The sequence below is a fragment of the Somniosus microcephalus genome, chromosome 23, assembly GCF_052327205.1.
Source record: "Somniosus microcephalus isolate GS21.2 chromosome 23, FLI_Smic_1.0, whole genome shotgun sequence".
Classification (NCBI taxonomy): Eukaryota; Metazoa; Chordata; class Chondrichthyes; order Squaliformes; family Somniosidae; genus Somniosus; species Somniosus microcephalus.
The window spans coordinates 4,511,773-4,529,116 of NC_141009.1; positions in this window are offsets into that span (position 1 = coordinate 4,511,773).

Genomic DNA, 17,344 nt, shown 5'->3' on the forward strand with positions numbered 1-17,344 from the left:
GAGGGAGCGCCGCACTGTCGGAGGGGCAGTACTGAGGGAGCGCCGCACTGTCGGATGGGCAGTATTGAGGGAGCGTTGCACTGTCAGAGGGGCAGTACTGAGGGAGCGCTGCACTGTCGGAGGGGCAGTACTGAGGGAGTGCTGCACTGTCGGAGGGTCAGTACTGAGGGAGCACTGCACTGTCAGAGGGGCAGTACTGAGGGAGCGCCGCACTGTCGGACGGGCAGTACTGAGGGAGCGCCGCACTGTCGGAGGGGCAGTACTGAGGGAGTGCTGCACTGTCAGAGGGGCAGTACTGAGGGAGCACCGCACTGTCGGAGGGTCAGTACTGAGGGAGTGCTGCAATGTCGGAGGGGCAGTACTGAGGGAGCGCTGCACTGTCGGAGGGGCAGTACTGAGGGATCGCTGCACTGTCGGAGGGGCAGTACTGAGGGAGCGCTGCACTGTCGGAGGGGCAGTACTGAGGGAGCGCTTCACTGTCGGAGGTGCAGTACTGAGGGAGCGCTGCACTGTCGGAGGGGCAGTTCTGAGGGAGCGCTGCAATGTCGGAGGGGCAGTACTGAGGGAGCGCTGCACTGTCGGAGGGGCAGTACTGAGGGAGCGCTGCACTGTCACAGGGGCAGTACTGAGGGAGCGCCGCACTGTCGGAGGGTCAGTACAGAGGGAGCGCCGCACTGTCGGAGGGGCAGTACTGAGGGAGCGCCGCACTGTCGGATGGGCAGTGTTGAGGGAGCGTTGCACTGTCAGAGGGGCAGTACTGAGGGAGCGCTGCACTGTCGGAGGGGCAGTACTGAGGGAGCGCTGCACTGTCAGAGGGGCAGTACTGAGGGAGCGCCGCACTGTCGGAGGGGCAGTACTGAGGGAGCGCTGCACTGTCAGAGGGGCAGTACTGAGGGAGCGCCGCAGTGTCGGAGGGCCAGTACTGAGGGAGCGCCGCACTTTCGGAGGGGCAGTACTGAGGGAGCGCCGCACTGTCGGATGGGCAGTATTGAGGGAGCGTTGCACGGTCAGAGGGGCAGTACTGAGAGAGCGCTGCACCGTCGGAGGGGCAGTACTGAGGGAGTGCTGCACTGTCGGAGGGTCAGTACTGAGGGAGCGCTGCACTGTCAGAGGGGCAGTACTGAGGGAGCGCCGCACTGTCGGAGGGGCAGTTCTGAGGGAGCGCCGCACTGTCGGAGTGGCAGTACTGAGGGAGTGCTGCACTGTCAGAGGGGCAGTACTGAGGGAGCACCGCACTGTCGGAGGGTCAGTACTGAGGGAGTGCTGCACTGTCGGAGGGGCAGTACTGAGGGAGCGCTGCACTGTCGGAGGGGCAGTACTGAGGGATCGCTGCACTGTCGGAGGGGCAGTACTGAGGGAGCGCTGCACTGTCGGAGGGGCAGTACTGAGGAAGCGCTGCACTGTCGGAGGGGCAGTACTGAGGGAGCGCTGCACTGTCAGAGGGGCAGTACTGAGGGAGCGCCACACTGTCGGAGGGGCAGTACTGAGGGAGCGCTTCACTGTCGGAGGGGCAGTACTGAGGGAGCGCCGCACTGTCGGAGGGGCAGTACTGAGGGAGCGCTGCACTGTCACAGGGGCAGTACTGAGGGAGCGCCGCACTGTCGGAGGGGCAGTACTGAGGGAGCGCTGCACTGTCGGAGGGGCAGTACTGAGGGAGCGCCGCACTGTCGGAGGGGCAGTACTGAGGGTGCGCTGCACTGTCAGAGGGGCAGTACTGAGGGAGCGCCGCACTGTCGGAGGGTCAGTACTGAGGGAGCGCCGCACTGTCGGAGGGGGAGTATTGAGGGAGCGCCGCACTGTCGGATGGGCAGTACTGAGGGAGCGTTGCACTGTCAGAGGGGCAGTACTGAGGGAGCGCTGCACTGTCGGATGGGCAGTACTGAGGGAGCGCCGCAGTGTCGGAGGGTCAGTACTGAGGGAGCGCCGCACTGTCGGAGGGGCAGTACTGAGGGAGCGCCGCACTGTCGGATGGGCAGTATTGAGGGAGCGTTGCACTGTCAGAGGGGCAGCACTGAGGGAGCGCTGCACTGTCGGAGGGTCAGTACTGAGGGAGCGCTGCACTGTCAGAGGGGCAGTACTGAGGGAGCGCCGCACTGTCGGAGGGGCAGTACTGAGGGAGCGCCGCACTGTCGGAGGGGCAGTACTGAGGGAGTGCTGCACTGTCAGAGGGGCAGTACTGAGGGAGCACCGCACTGTCGGAGGGTCAGTACTGAGGGAGTGCTGCACTGTCGGAGGGGCAGTACTGAGGGAGCGCTGCACTGTCGGAGGGGCAGTACTGAGGGATCGCTGCACTGTCGGAGGGGCAGTACTGAGGGAGCGCTGCACTGTCGGAGGGGCAGTACTGAGGGAGCGCTGCACTGTCGGAGGGGCAGTACTGAGGGAGCGCTGCACTGTCAGAGGGGCAGTACTGAGGGAGCGCCACACGGTCGGAGGGGCAGTACTGAGGGAGCGCTGCACTGTCGGAGGGGCAGTACTGAGGGAGCGCCGCACTGTCGGAGGGGCAGTACTGAGGGAACGCTGCACTGTCACAGGGGCAGTACTGAGGGAGCGCCGCACTGTCGGAGGGTCAGTACTGAGGGAGCGCCGCACTGTCGGAGGGGCAGTACTGAGGGAGCGCCGCACTGTCGGATGGGCAGTGTTGAGGGAGCGTTGCACTGTCAGAGGGGCAGTACTGAGGGAGCGCCGCACTGTCGGAGGGGCAGTACTGAGGGAGTTCTGCACTGTCGGAGGGTCAGTACTGAGGGAGCGCTGCACTGTCGGAGGGGCAGTACTGAGGGAGCGCTGCACTGTCAGAGGGGCAGTACTGAGCGAGCGCCGCACTGTCGGAGGGTCAGTACTGAGGGAGCGCCGCACTGTCGGAGGTGCAGTACTGAGGGAGCGCCGCACTGTCGGATGTGCAGTATTGAGGGAGCGTTGCACTGTCAGAGGGGCAGTACTGAGGGAGCGCTGCACTGTCGGAGGGGCAGTACTGAGGGAGTGCTGCACTGTCGGAGGGTCAGTACTGAGGGAGCGCTGCACTGTCAGAGGGGCAGTACTGAGGGAGCGCCGCACTGTCGGAGGGGCAGTACTGAGGGAGCGCCACACTGTCGGAGGGGCAGTACTGAGGGAGTACTGCAATGTCAGAGGGGCAGTACTGAGGGAGCACCGCACTGTCGGAGGGTCAGTACTGAGGGAGTGCTGCACTGTCGGAGGGACAGTACTGAGGGAGTGCTGCACTGTCGGAGGGGCCGTACTGAGGGAGCGCTGCACTGTCGGAGGGGCAGTACTGAGGGAGCGCCGCACTGTCGGAGGGGCAGTACTGAGGGAGCGCTGCACTGTCGGAGGGGCAGTACTGAGGGAGCGCCGCACTGTCGGAGGGGCAGTACTGAGGGAGCGCCACACTGTCGGAGGGGCAGTACTGAGGGAGCGCTGCACTGTCGGAGGGGCAGTACTGAGGGAGCGCCGCACTGTCGGAGGGGCAGTACTGAGGGAGCGCTGCACTGTCACAGGGGCAGTACTGAGGGAGCGCCGCACTGTCGGAGGCTCAGTACTGAGGGAGCGCCGCACTGTCGGAGGGGCAGTACTGAGGGAGCGCCGCACTGTCGGATGGGCAGTGTTGAGGGAGCGTTGCACTGTCAGAGGGGCAGTACTGAGGGAGCGCCGCACTGTCGGAGGGGCAGTACTGAGGGAGTTCTGCACTGTCGGAGGGTCAGTACTGAGGGAGCGCCGCACTGTCGGAGGGGCAGTACTGAGGGAGCGCTGCACTGTCAGAGGGGCAGTACTGAGTGAGCGCCGCACTGTCGGAGGGGCAGTACTGAGGGAGCGCTGCACTGTCAGAGGGGCAGTACTGAGGGAGCGCCGCACTGTCGGAGGGTCAGTACTGAGGGAGCGCCGCACTGTCGGAGGGGCAGTACTGAGGGAGCGCCGCACTGTCGGATGGGCAGTATTGAGGGAGCGTTGCACTGTCAGAGGGGCAGTACTGAGAGAGCGCTGCACTGTCGGAGGGGCAGTACTGAGGGAGTGCTGCACTGTCGGAGGGTCAGTACTGAGGGAGCGCTGCACTGTCAGAGGGGCAGTACTGAGGGAGCGCCGCACTGTCGGAGGGGCAGTACTGAGGGAGCGCCGCACTGTCGGAGGGGCAGTACTGAGGGAGTGCTGCACTGTCAGAGGGGCAGTACGGAGGGAGCACCGCACTGTCGGAGGGTCTGTACTGAGGGAGTGCTGCACTGTCGGAGGGGCAGTACTGAGGGAGCGCTGCACTGTCGGAGGGGCAGTACTGAGGGATCGCTGCACTGTCGGAGGGGCAGTACTGAGGGAGCGCTGCACTGTCGGAGGGGCAGTACTGAGGAAGCGCTGCACTGTCGGAGGGGCAGTACTGAGGGAGCGCTGCACTGTCAGAGGGGCAGTACTGAGGGAGCGCCACACTGTCGGAGGGGCAGTACTGAGGGAGCGTTGCACTGTCGGAGGGGCAGTACTGAGGGAGCGCCGCACTGTCGGAGGGGCAGTACTGAGGGAGCGCTGCACTGTCACAGGGGCAGTACTGAGGGAGCGCCGCACTGTCGGAGGGGCAGTACTGAGGGAGCGCTGCACTGTCGGAGGGGCAGTACTGAGGGAGCGCCGCACTGTCGGAGGGGCAGTACTGAGGGAGCGCTGCACTGTCACAGGGGCAGTACTGAGGGAGCGCCGCACTGTCGGAGGGTCAGTACTGAGGGAGCGCCGCACTGTCGGAGGGGCAGTACTGAGGGAGCGCCGCACTGTCGGATGGGCAGTGTTGAGGGAGCTTTGCACTGTCAGAGGGGCAGTACTGAGGGAGCGCCGCACTGTCGGAGGGGCAGTACTGAGGGAGTTCTGCACTGTCGGAGGGTCAGTACTGAGGGAGCGCTGCACTGTCGGAGGGGCAGTACTGAGGGAGCGCTGCACTGTCAGAGGGGCAGTACTGAGGGAGCGCCGCACTGTCGGAGGGGCCGTACTGAGGGAGTGCTGCACTGTCAGAGGGGCAGTACTGAGCGAGCGCCGCACTGTCGGAGGGTCAGTACTGAGGGAGCGCCGCACTGTCGGAGGGGCAGTACTGAGGGAGCGCCGCACTGTCGGATGGGCAGTATTGAGGGAGCGTTGCACTGTCAGAGGGGCAGTACTGAGGGAGCGCTGCACTGTCGGAGGGGCAGTACTGAGGGAGTGCTGCACTGTCGGAGGGTCAGTACTGAGGGAGCGCTGCACTGTCAGAGGGGCAGTACTGAGGGAGCGCCGCACTGTCGGAGGGGCAGTACTGAGGGAGCGCCACACTGTCGGAGGGGCAGTACTGAGGGAGTGCTGCACTGTCAGAGGGGCAGTACTGAGGGAGCACCGCACTGTCGGAGGGTCAGTACTGAGGGAGTGCTGCACTGTCGGAGGGACAGTACTGAGGGAGTGCTGCACTGTCGGAGGGGCAGTACTGAGGGAGCGCTGCACTGTCAGAGGGGCAGTACTGAGGGAGCGCTGCACTGTCGGAGGGGCAGTACTGAGGGAGCGCCGCACTGTCGGAGGGGCAGGACTGAGGGAGCGCTGCACTGTCGGAGGGGCAGTACTGAGGGAGCGCCGCACTGTCGGAGGGGCAGTACTGAGGGAGCGCCACACTGTCGGAGGGGCAGTACTGAGGGAGCGCTGCACTGTCACAGGGGCAGTACTGAGGGAGCGCCGCACTGTCGGAGGGGCAGTACTGAGGGAGCGCTGCACTGTCGGAGGGGCAGTACTGAGGGAGCGCCGCACTGTCGGAGGGGCAGTACTGAGGGAGCGCTGCACTGTCAGAGGGGCAGTACTGAGGGAGCGCCGCACTGTCGGAGGGTCAGTACTGAGGGAGCGCCGCACTGTCGGAGGGGGAGTATTGAGGGAGCGCCGCACTGTCGGATGGGCAGTACTGAGGGAGCGTTGCACTGTCAGAGGGGCAGTACTGAGGGAGCGCTGCACTGTCGGATGGGCAGTACTGAGGGAGCGCCGCAGTGTCGGAGGGTCAGTACTGAGGGAGCGCCGCACTGTCGGAGGGGCAGTACTGAGGGAGCGCCGCACTGTCGGATGGGCAGTATTGAGGGAGCGTTGCACTGTCAGAGGGGCAGCACTGAGAGAGCGCTGCACTGTCGGAGGGGCAGTACTGAGGGAGTGCTGCACTGTCGGATGGTCAGTACTGAGGGAGCGCTGCACTGTCAGAGGGGCAGTACTGAGGGAGCGCCGCACTGTCGGAGGGGCAGTACTGAGGGAGCGCCGCACTGTCGGAGGGGCAGTACTGAGGGAGTGCTGCACTGTCAGAGGGGCAGTACTGAGGGAGCACCGCACTGTCGGAGGGTCAGTACTGAGGGAGTGCTGCACTGTCGGAGGGGCAGTACTGAGGGAGCGCTGCACTGTCGGAGGGGCAGTACTGAGGGATCGCTGCACTGTCGGAGGGGCAGTACTGAGGGAGCGCTGCACTGTCGGAGGGGCAGTACTGAGGGAGCGCTGCACTGTCGGAGGGGCAGTACTGAGGGAGCGCTGCACTGTCAGAGGGGCAGTACTGAGGGAGCGCCACACGGTCGGAGGGGCAGTACTGAGGGAGCGCTGCACTGTCGGAGGGGCAGTACTGAGGGAGCGCCGCACTGTCGGAGGGGCAGTACTGAGGGAGCGCTGCACTGTCACAGGGGCAGTACTGAGGGAGCGCCGCACTGTCGGAGGGGCAGTACTGAGGGAGCGCTGCACTGTCGGAGGGGCAGTACTGAGGGAGCGCCGCACTGTCGGAGGGGCAGTACTGAGGGAGCGCTGCACTGTCACAGGGGCAGTACTGAGGGAGCGCCGCACTGTCGGAGGGTCAGTACTGAGGGAGTGCTGCACTGTCGGAGGGACAGTACTGAGGGAGTGCTGCACTGTCGGAGGGGCAGTACTGAGGGAGCGCTGCACTGTCGGAGGGGCAGTACTGAGGGAGCGCTGCACTGTCGGAGGGGCAGTACTGAGGGAGCGCCGCACTGTCGGAGGGGCAGTACTGAGGGAGCGCTGCACTGTCGGAGGGGCAGTACTGAGGGAGCGCCGCACTGTCGGAGGGGCAGTACTGAGGGAGCGCCACACTGTCGGAGGGGCAGTACTGAGGGAGCGCTGCACTGTCGGAGGGGCAGTACTGAGGGAGCGCCGCTCTGTCGGAGGGGCAGTACTGAGGGAGCGCTGCACTGTCGGAGGGGCAGTACTGAGGGAGCGCTGCAATGTCGGAGGGGCAGTACTGAAGGAGCGCTGCACTGTCGGAGGGGCAGTACTGAGGGAGCGCTGCACTGTCACAGGGGCAGTACTGAGGGAGCGCCGCACTGTCGGAGGGTCAGTACTGAGGGAGCGCCGCACTGTCGGAGGGGCAGTACTGAGGGAGCGCCGCACTGTCGGATGGGCAGTGTTGAGGGAGCGTTGCACTGTCAGAGGGGCAGTACTGAGGGAGCGCCGCACTGTCGGAGGGGCAGTACTGATCGAGTTCTGCACTGTCGGAGGGTCAGTACTGAGGGAGCGCTGCACTGTCGGAGGGGCAGTACTGAGGGAGCGCTGCGCTGTCAGAGGGGCAGTACTGAGGGAGCGCCGCACTGTCGGAGGGGCAGTACTGAGGGAGCGCTGCACTGTCAGAGGGGCAGTACTGAGGGAGCGCCGCAGTGTCGGAGGGTCAGTACTGAGGGAGCGCCGCACTGTCGGAGGGGCAGTACTGAGGGAGCGCCGCAGTGTCGGAGGGTCAGTACTGAGGGAGCGCCGCACTGTCAGAGGGTCAGTACTGAGGGAGCGCCGCACTGTCGGAGGGGCAGTACTGAGGGAGCGCCGCAGTGTCGGAGGGTCAGTACTGAGGGAGCGCCGCACTGTCAGAGGGGCAGTACTGAGGGAGCGCCGCAGTGTCGGAGGGTCAGTACTGAGGGAGCGCCGCACTGTCGGAGGGGCAGTACTGAGGGAGCGCCGCACTGTCGGAGGGTCAGTACTGAGGGAGCGCCGCACTGTCGGAGGGGCAGTACTGAGGGAGCGCCGCACTGTCGGATGGGCAGTGTTGAGGGAGCGTTGCACTGTCAGAGGGGCAGTACTGAGGGAGCGCCGCACTGTCGGAGGGGCAGTACTGAGGGAGCGCTGCACTGTCAGAGGGGTAGTACTGAGGGAACGCCGCACTGTCGGAGGGGCAGTACTGAGGGAGCGCTGCACTGTCAGAGGGGCAGTACTGAGCGAGCGCCGCACTGTCGGAGGGTCAGCACTGAGGGAGCGCCGCACTGTCGGAGGGGCAGTACTGAGGGAGCGCCGCACTGTCGGATGGGCAGTACTGAGGGAGCACCGCACTGTCGGAGGGTCAGTACTGAGGGAGTGCTGCACTGTCGGTGGGTCAGTACTGAGGGAGCACTGCAGAGGGGCAGTACTGAGGGAGCGCCGCACTGTCGGACGGGCAGTACTGAGGGAGCGCCGCACTGTCGGAGGGGCAGTACTGAGGGAGTGCTGCACTGTCAGAGGGGCAGTACTGAGGGAGCACCGCACTGTCGGAGGGTCAGTACTGAGGGAGTGCTGCAATGTCGGAGGGGCAGTACTGAGGGAGCGCTGCACTGTCGGAGGGGCAGTACTGAGGGATCGCTGCACTGTCGGAGGGGCAGTACTGAGGGAGCGCTGCACTGTCGGAGGGGCAGTACTGAGGGAGCGCTGCACTGTCGGGGGGCAGTACTGAGGGAGCGCTGCACTGTCAGAGGGGCAGTACTGAGGGAGCGCTGCAATGTCGGAGGGGCAGTACTGAGGGAGCGCTGCACTGTCGGAGGGGCAGTACTGAGGGAGCGCTGCACTGTCACAGGGGCAGTACTGAGGGAGCGCCGCACTGTCGGAGGGTCAGTACTGAGGGAGCGCCGCACTGTCGGAGGGGCAGTACTGAGGGAGCGCCGCACTGTCGGATGGGCAGTGTTGAGGGAGCGTTGCACTGTCAGAGGGGCAGTACTGAGGGAGCGCCGCACTGTCGGAGGGGCAGTACTGAGGGAGTTCTGCACTGTCGGAGGGTCAGTACTGAGGGAGCGCTGCACTGTCGGAGGGGCAGTACTGAGGGAGCGCCGCAGTGTCGGAGGGTCAGTACTGAGGGAGCGCCGCACTGTCGGAGGGGCAGTACTGAGGGAGCGCCGCACTGTCGGATGGGCAGTATTGAGGGAGCGTTGCACTGACAGAGGGGCAGTACTGAGAGAGCGCTGCACTGTCGGAGGGGCAGTACTGAGGGAGTGCTGCACTGTCGGAGGGTCAGTACTGAGGGAGCGCTGCACTGTCAGAGGGGCAGTACTGAGGGAGCGCCGCACTGTCGGAGGGGCAGTTCTGAGGGAGCGCCGCACTGTCGGAGGGGCAGTACTGAGGGAGTGCTGCACTGTCAGAGGGGCAGTACTGAGGGAGCACCGCACTGTCGGAGGGTCAGTACTGAGGGAGTGCTGCACTGACGGAGGGGCAGTACTGAGGGAGCGCTGCACTGTCGGAGGGGCAGTACTGAGGGATCGCTGCACTGTCGGAGGGGCAGTACTGACGGAGCGCTGCACTGTCGGAGGGGCAGTACTGAGGGAGCGCTGCACTGTCGGAGGGGCAGTACTGAGGGAGCGCCGCACTGTCAGAGGGGCAGTACTGAGGGAGCGCCACACTGTCGGTGGGGCAGTACTGAGGGAGCGCTGCACTGTCGGAGGGGCAGTACTGAGGGAGCGCCGCACTGTCGGAGGGGCAGTACTGAGGGAGCGCTGCACTGTCACAGGGGCTGTACTGAGGGAGCGCCGCACTGTCGGAGGGGCAGTACTGAGGGAGCGCTGCACTGTCGGAGGGGCAGTACTGAGGGAGCGCCGCACTGTCGGAGGGGCAGTACTGAGGGAGCGCTGCACTGTCACAGGGGCAGTACGGAGGGAGCGCCGCACTGTCGGAGGGTCAGTACTGAGGGAGCGCCGCACTGTCGGAGGGGCAGTACTGAGGGAGCGCCGCACTGTCGGATGGGCAGTGTTGAGGGAGCGTTGCACTGTCAGAGGGGCAGTACTGAGGGAGCGCCGCACTGTCCGAGGGGCTGTACTGAGGGAGTTCTGCACTGTCGGAGGGTCAGTACTGAGGGAGCGCTGCACTGTCGGAGGGGCCGTACTGAGGGAGCGCTGCACTGTCGGAGGGGCAGTACTGAGGGAGCGCTGCACTGTCAGAGGGGCAGTACTGAGCGAGCGCCGCACTGTCGGAGGGGCAGTACTGAGGGAGCGCCGCACTGTCGGATGGGCAGTATTGAGGGAGCGTTGCACTGTCAGAGGGGCAGTACTGAGGGAGTGCTGCACTGTCGGAGGGTCAGTACTGAGGGAGCGCTGCACTGTCAGAGGGGCAGTACTGAGGGAGCGCCGCACTGTCGGAGGGGCAGTACTGAGGGAGCGCCACACTGTCGGAGGGGCAGTACTGAGGGAGTGCTGCACTGTCAGAGGGGCAGTACTGAGGGAGCACCGCACTGTCGGAGGGTCAGTACTGAGGGAGTGCTGCACTGTCGGAGGGACAGTACTGAGGGAGTGCTGCACTGTCGGAGGGGCAGTACTGAGGGAGCGCTGCACTGTCGGAGGGGCAGTACTGAGGGAGCGCTGCACTGTCGGAGGGGCAGTACTGAGGGAGCGCCGCACTGTCGGAAGGGCAGTACTGAGGGAGCGCTGCACTGTCGGAGGGGCAGTACTGAGGGAGCGCCGCACTGTCGGAGGGGCAGTACTGAGGGAGCGCTGCACTGTCACAGGGGCAGTACTGAGGGAGCGCCGCACTGTCGGAGGGTCAGTACTGAGGGAGCGCCGCACTGTCGGAGGGGCAGTACTGAGGGAGCGCCGCACTGTCGGATGGGCAGTGTTGAGGGAGCGTTGCACTGTCAGAGGGGCAGTACTGAGGGAGCGCCGCACTGTCGGAGCGGCAGTACTGAGGGAGTTCTGCACTGTCGGAGGGTCAGTACTGAGGGAGCGCTGCACTGTCGGAGGGGCAGTACTGAGGGAGCGCTGCACTGTCAGAGGGGCAGTACTGAGGGAGCGCTGCACTGTCGGAGGGGCAGTACTGAGGGAGCGCTGCACTGTCAGAGGGGCAGTACTGAGGGAGCGCCGCACTGTCGGAGGGTCAGTACTGAGGGAGCGCCGCACTGTCGGAGGGGCAGTACTGAGGGAGCGCCGCACTGTCGGATGGGCAGTATTGAGGGAGCGTTGCACTGTCAGAGGGGCAGTACTGAGGGAGCGCTGCACTGTCGGAGGGGCAGTACTGAGGGAGTGCTGCACTGTCGGAGGGTCAGTACTGAGGGAGCACTGCACTGTCAGAGGGGCAGTACTGAGGGAGCGCCGCACTGTCGGAAGGGCAGTACTGAGGGAGCGCCGCACTGTCGGAGGGGCAGTACTGAGGGAGTGCTGCACTGTCAGAGGGGCAGTACTGAGGGAGCACCGCACTGTCGGAGGGTCAGTACTGATGGAGTGCTGCACTGTCGGAGGGGCAGTACTGAGGGAGCGCTGCACTGTCGGAGGGGCAGTACTGAGGGAGTTCTGCACTGTCGGAGGGGCAGTACTGAGGGAGCGCTGCACTGTCGGAGGGGCAGTACTGAGGGAACGCTGCACTGTCACAGGGGCAGTACTGAGGGAGCGCCGCACTGTTGTAGGGTCAGTACTGAGGGAGCGCCGCACTGTCGGAGGGGCAGTACTGAGGGAGCGCCGCACTGTCGGATGGGCAGTGTTGAGGGAGCGTTGCACTGTCAGAGGGGCAGTACTGAGGGAGCGCCGCACTGTCGGAGGGGCAGTACTGAGGGAGTTCTGCACTGTCGGAGGGTCAGTACTGAGGGAGCGCTGCACTGTCGGAGGGGCAGTACTGAGGGAGCGCTGCACTGTCAATGGGGCAGTACTGAGGGAGCGCCGCACTGTCGGAAGGGCAGTACTGAGGGAGCGCTGCACTGTCAGAGGGGCAGTACTGAGGGAGCGCCGCACTGTCGGAGGGTCAGTACTGAGGGAGCGCCGCACTGTCGGAGGGGCAGTACTGAGGGAGCGCCGCACTGTCGGATGGGCAGTATTGAGGGAGCGTTGCACTGTCAGAGGGGCAGTACTGAGGCAGCGCTGCACTGTCGGAGGGGCAGTACTGAGGGAGTGCTGCACTGTCGGAGGGTCAGTACTGAGGGAGCGCTGCACTGTCAGAGGGGCAGTACTGAGGGAGCGCCGCACTGTCGGAGGGGCAGTACTGAGGGAGCGCCGCACTGTCGGAGGGTCAGTACTGAGGTCGCGCCGCACTGTCGGATGGGCAGTATTGAGGGAGCGTTGCACTGTCAGAGGTGCAGTACTTAGGGAGCGCTGCACTGTCGGAGGGGCAGTACTGAGGGAGTGCTGCACTGTCGGAGGGGCAGTACTGAGGGAGCGCCGCACTGTCGGAGGGGCAGTACTGAGGGAGCGCTGCACTGTCACAGGGGCAGTACGGAGGGAGCGCCGCACTGTCGGAGGGTCAGTACTGAGGGAGCGCCGCACTGTCGGAGGGGCAGTACTGAGGGAGCGCCGCACTGTCGGATGGGCAGTGTTGAGGGAGCGTTGCACTGTCAGAGGGGCAGTACTGAGGGAGCGCCGCACTGTCGGAGGGGCAGTACTGAGGGAGTTCTGCACTGTCGGAGGGTCAGTACTGAGGGAGCGCTGCACTGTCGGAGGGGCAGTACTGAGGGAGCGCTGCACTGTCAGAGGGGTAGTACTGAGGGAACGCCGCACTGTCGGAGGGGCAGTACTGAGGGAGCGCTGCACTGTCAGAGGGGCAGTACTGAGCGAGCGCCGCACTGTCGGAGGGTCAGCACTGAGGGAGCGCCGCACTGTCGGAGGGGCAGTACTGAGGGAGCGCCGCACTGTCGGATGGGCAGTACTGAGGGAGCACCGCACTGTCGGAGGGTCAGTACTGAGGGAGTGCTGCACTGTCGGCGGGTCAGTACTGAGGGAGCACTGCACTGTCAGAGGGGCAGTACTGAGGGAGCGCCGCACTGTCGGACGGGCAGTACTGAGGGAGCGCCGCACTGTCGGAGGGGCAGTACTGAGGGAGTGCTGCACTGTCGGAGGGGGCAGTACTGAGGGAGCGCTGCAACTGTCACAGGGGCAGTACTGAGGGAGCGCCGCACTGTCGGAGGGTCAGTACTGAGGGAGCGCCGCACTGTCGGCAGGGGCAGTACTGAGGGAGCGCCGCACTGTCGGATGGGCAGTGTTGAGGGAGCGTTGCACTGTCAGAGGGGCAGTACTGAGGGAGCGCCGCACTGTCGGAGGGGCAGTACTGAGGGAGTTCTGCACTGTCGGAGGGTCAGTACTGAGGGAGCGCTGCACTGTCGGAGGGGCAGTACTGAGGGAGCGCTGCACTGTCAGAGGGGCAGTACTGAGGGAGCGCTGCACTGTCGGAGGGGCAGTACTGAGGGAGCGCTGCACTGTCAGAGGGGCAGTACTGAGGGAGCGCCGCACTGTCGGAGGGTCAGTACTGAGGGAGCGCCGCACTGTCGGAGGGGCAGTACTGAGGGAGCGCCGCACTGTCGGATGGGCAGTATTGAGGGAGCGTTGCACTGTCAGAGGGGCAGTACTGAGGGAGCGCTGCACTGTCGGAGGGGCAGTACTGAGGAGTGCTGCACTGTCGGAGGGTCAGTTACTGAGGGAGCACTGCACTGTCAGAGGGGCAGTACTGAGGGAGCGCCGCACTGTCGGAAGGGCAGTACTGAGGGAGCGCCGCACTGTCGAGGGGCAGTACTGAGGGAGTGCTGCACTGTCAGAGGGGCAGTACTGAGGGAGCACCGCACTGTCGGAGGGTCAGTACTGATGGAGTGCTGCACTGTCGGAGGGGCAGTACTGAGGGAGCGCTGCACTGTCGGAGGGGCAGTACTGAGGGAGTTCTGCACTGTCGGAGGGGCAGTACTGAGGGAGCGCTGCACTGTCGGAGGGGCAGTACTGAGGGAACGCTGCACTGTCACAGGGGCAGTACTGAGGGAGCGCCGCACTGTTGTAGGGTCAGTACTGAGGGAGCGCCGCACTGTCGGAGGGGCAGTACTGAGGGAGCGCCGCACTGTCGGATGGGCAGTGTTGAGGGAGCGTTGCACTGTCAGAGGGGCAGTACTGAGGGAGCGCCGCACTGTCGGAGGGGCAGTACTGAGGGAGTTCTGCACTGTCGGAGGGTCAGTACTGAGGGAGCGCTGCACTGTCGGAGGGGCAGTTAACTGAGGGAGCGCTGCACTGTCAATGGGGCAGTACTGAGGGAGCGCCGCACTGTCGGAAGGGCAGTACTGAGGGAGCGCTGCACTGTCAGAGGGGCAGTACTGAGGGAGCGCCGCACTGTCGGAGGGTCAGTACTGAGGAGCGCCGCACTGTCGGAGGGCAGTACTGAGGGAGCGCCGCACTGTCGGATGGGCAGTATTGAGGGAGCGTTGCACTGTCAGAGGGGCAGTACTGAGGGAGCGCTGCACTGTCGGAGGGGCAGTACTGAGGGAGTGCTGCACTGTCGGAGGGTCAGTACTGAGGGAGCGCTGCACTGTCAGAGGGGCAGTACTGAGGGAGCGCCGCACTGTCGGAGGGGCAGTACTGAGGGAGCGCCGCACTGTCGGAGGGTCAGTACTGAGGTCGCGCCGCACTGTCGGATGGGCAGTATTGAGGGAGCGTTGCACTGTCAGAGGTGCAGTACTTAGGGAGCGCTGCACTGTCGGAGGGGCAGTACTGAGGGAGTGCTGCACTGTCGGAGGGGCAGTACTGAGGGAGCGCCGCACTGTCGGAGGGGCAGTACTGAGGGAGCGCTGCACTGTCACAGGGGGCAGTACGGAGGGAGCGCCGCACTGTCGGAGGGTCAGTACTGAGGGAGCGCCGCACTGTCGGAGGGGCAGTACTGAGGGAGCGCCGCACTGTCGGATGGGCAGTGTTGAGGGAGCGTTGCACTGTCGAGGGGCAGTACTGAGGGAGCGCCGCACTGTCGGAGGGGCAGTACTGAGGGAGTTCTGCACTGTCGGAGGGTCAGTACTGAGGGATCGCTGCACTGTCGGAGGGGCAGTACTGAGGGAGCGCTGCACTGTCAGAGGGGTAGTACTGAGGGAACGCCGCACTGTCGGAGGGGCAGTACTGAGGGAGCGCTGCACTGTCAGAGGGGCAGTACTGAGCGAGCGCCGCACTGTCGGAGGGTCAGCACTGAGGGAGCGCCGCACTGTCGGAGGGGCAGTACTGAGGGAGCGCCGCACTGTCGGATGGGCAGTACTGAGGGAGCACCGCACTGTCGGAGGGTCAGTACTGAGGGAGTGCTGCACTGTCGGCGGGTCAGTACTGAGGGAGCACTGCACTGTCAGAGGGGCAGTACTGAGGGAGCGCCGCACTGTCGGACGGGCAGTACTGAGGGAGCGCCGCACTGTCGGAGGGGCAGTACTGAGGGAGTGCTGCACTGTCAGAGGGCAGTACTGAGGGAGCACCGCACTGTCGGAGGGTCAGTACTCAGGGAGTGCTGCAATGTCGGAGGGGCAGGACTGAGGGAGCGCTGCACTGTCGGAGGGGCAGTACTGAGGGATCGCTGCACTGTCGGAGGGGCAGTACTGAGGGAGCGCTGCACTGTCGGAGGGGCAGTACTGAGGGAGCGCTGCACTGTCGGGGGGCAGTACTGAGGGAGCGCTGCACTGTCGGAGGGGCAGTACTGAGGGAGCGCTGCAATGTCGGAGGGGCAGTACTGAGGGAGCGCTGCACTGTCGGAGGGGCAGTACTGAGGGAGCGCTGCACTGTCACAGGGGCAGTACTGAGGGAGCGCCGCACTGTCGGAGGGTCAGTACTGAGGGAGCGCCGCACTGTCGGAGGGGCAGTACTGAGGGAGCGCCGCACTGTCGGATGGGCAGTGTTGAGGGAGCGTTGCACTGTCAGAGGGGCAGTACTGAGGGAGCGCCGCACTGTCGGAGGGGCAGTACTGAGGGAGTTCTGCACTGTCGGAGGGTCAGTACTGAGGGAGCGCTGCACTGTCGGAGGGGCAGTACTGAGGGAGCGCTGCACTGTCAGAGGGGCAGTACTGAGGGAGCGCCGCACTGTCGGAGGGGCAGTACTGAGGGAGCGCTGCACTGTCAGAGGGGCAGTACTGAGGGAGCGCCGCAGTGTCGGAGGGTCAGTACTGAGGGAGCGCCGCACTGTCGGAGGGGCAGTACTGAGGGAGCGCCGCACTGTCGGATGGGCAGTATTGAGGGAGCGTTGCACTGACAGAGGGGCAGTACTGAGAGAGCGCTGCACTGTCGGAGGGGCAGTACTGAGGGAGTGCTGCACTGTCGGAGGGTCAGTACTGAGGGAGCGCTGCACTGTCAGAGGGGCAGTACTGAGGGAGCGCCGCACTGTCGGAGGGGCAGTTCTGAGGGAGCGCCGCACTGTCGGAGGGGCAGTACTGAGGGAGTGCTGCACTGTCAGAGGGGCAGTACTGAGGGAGCACCGCACTGTCGGAGGGTCCGTACTGAGGGAGTGCTGCACTGTCGGAGGGGCAGTACTGAGGGAGCGCTGCACTGTCGGAGGGGCAGTACTGAGGGATCGCTGCACTGTCGGAGGGGCAGTACTGAGGGAGCGCTGCACTGTCGGAGGGGCAGTACTGAGGGAGCGCTGCACTGTCGGAGGGGCAGTACTGAGGGAGCGCCGCACTGTCAGAGGGGCAGTACTGAGGGAGCGCCACACTGTCGGAGGGGCAGTACTGAGGGAGCGCTGCACTGTCGGAGGGGCAGTACTGAGGGAGCGCCGCACTGTCGGAGGGGCAGTACTGAGGGAGCGCTGCACTGTCACAGGGGCTGTACTGAGGGAGCGCCGCACTGTCGGAGGGGCAGTACTGAGGGAGCGCTGCACTGTCGGAGGGGCAGTACTGAGGGAGCGCCGCACTGTCGGAGGGGCAGTACTGAGGGAGCGCTGCACTGTCACAGGGGCAGTACGGAGGGAGCGCCGCACTGTCGGAGGGGCAGTACTGAGGGAGCGCTGCACTGTCAGAGGGGCAGTACTGAGCGAGCGCTGCACTGCCGGAGGGTCAGTACTGAGGGAGCGCCGCACTGTCGGAGGGGCAGTACTGAGGGAGCGCCGCACTGTCGGATGGGCAGTATTGAGGGAGCGTTGCACTGTCAGAGGGGCAGTACTGAGGGAGTGCTGCACTGTCGGAGGGGCAGTACTGAGGGAACGCTGCACTGTCACAGGGGCAGTACTGAGGGAGCGCCGCACTGTTGTAGGGTCAGTACTGAGGGAGCGCCGCACTGTCGGAGGGGCAGTACTGAGGGAGCGCCGCACTGTCGGATGGGCAGTGTTGAGGGAGCGTTGCACTGTCAGAGGGGCAGTACTGAGGGAGCGCCGCACTGTCGGAGGGGCAGTACTGAGGGAGTTCTGCACTGTCGGAGGGTCAGTACTGAGGGAGCGCTGCACTGTCGGAGGGGCAGTACTGAGGGAGCGCTGCACTGTCAATGGGG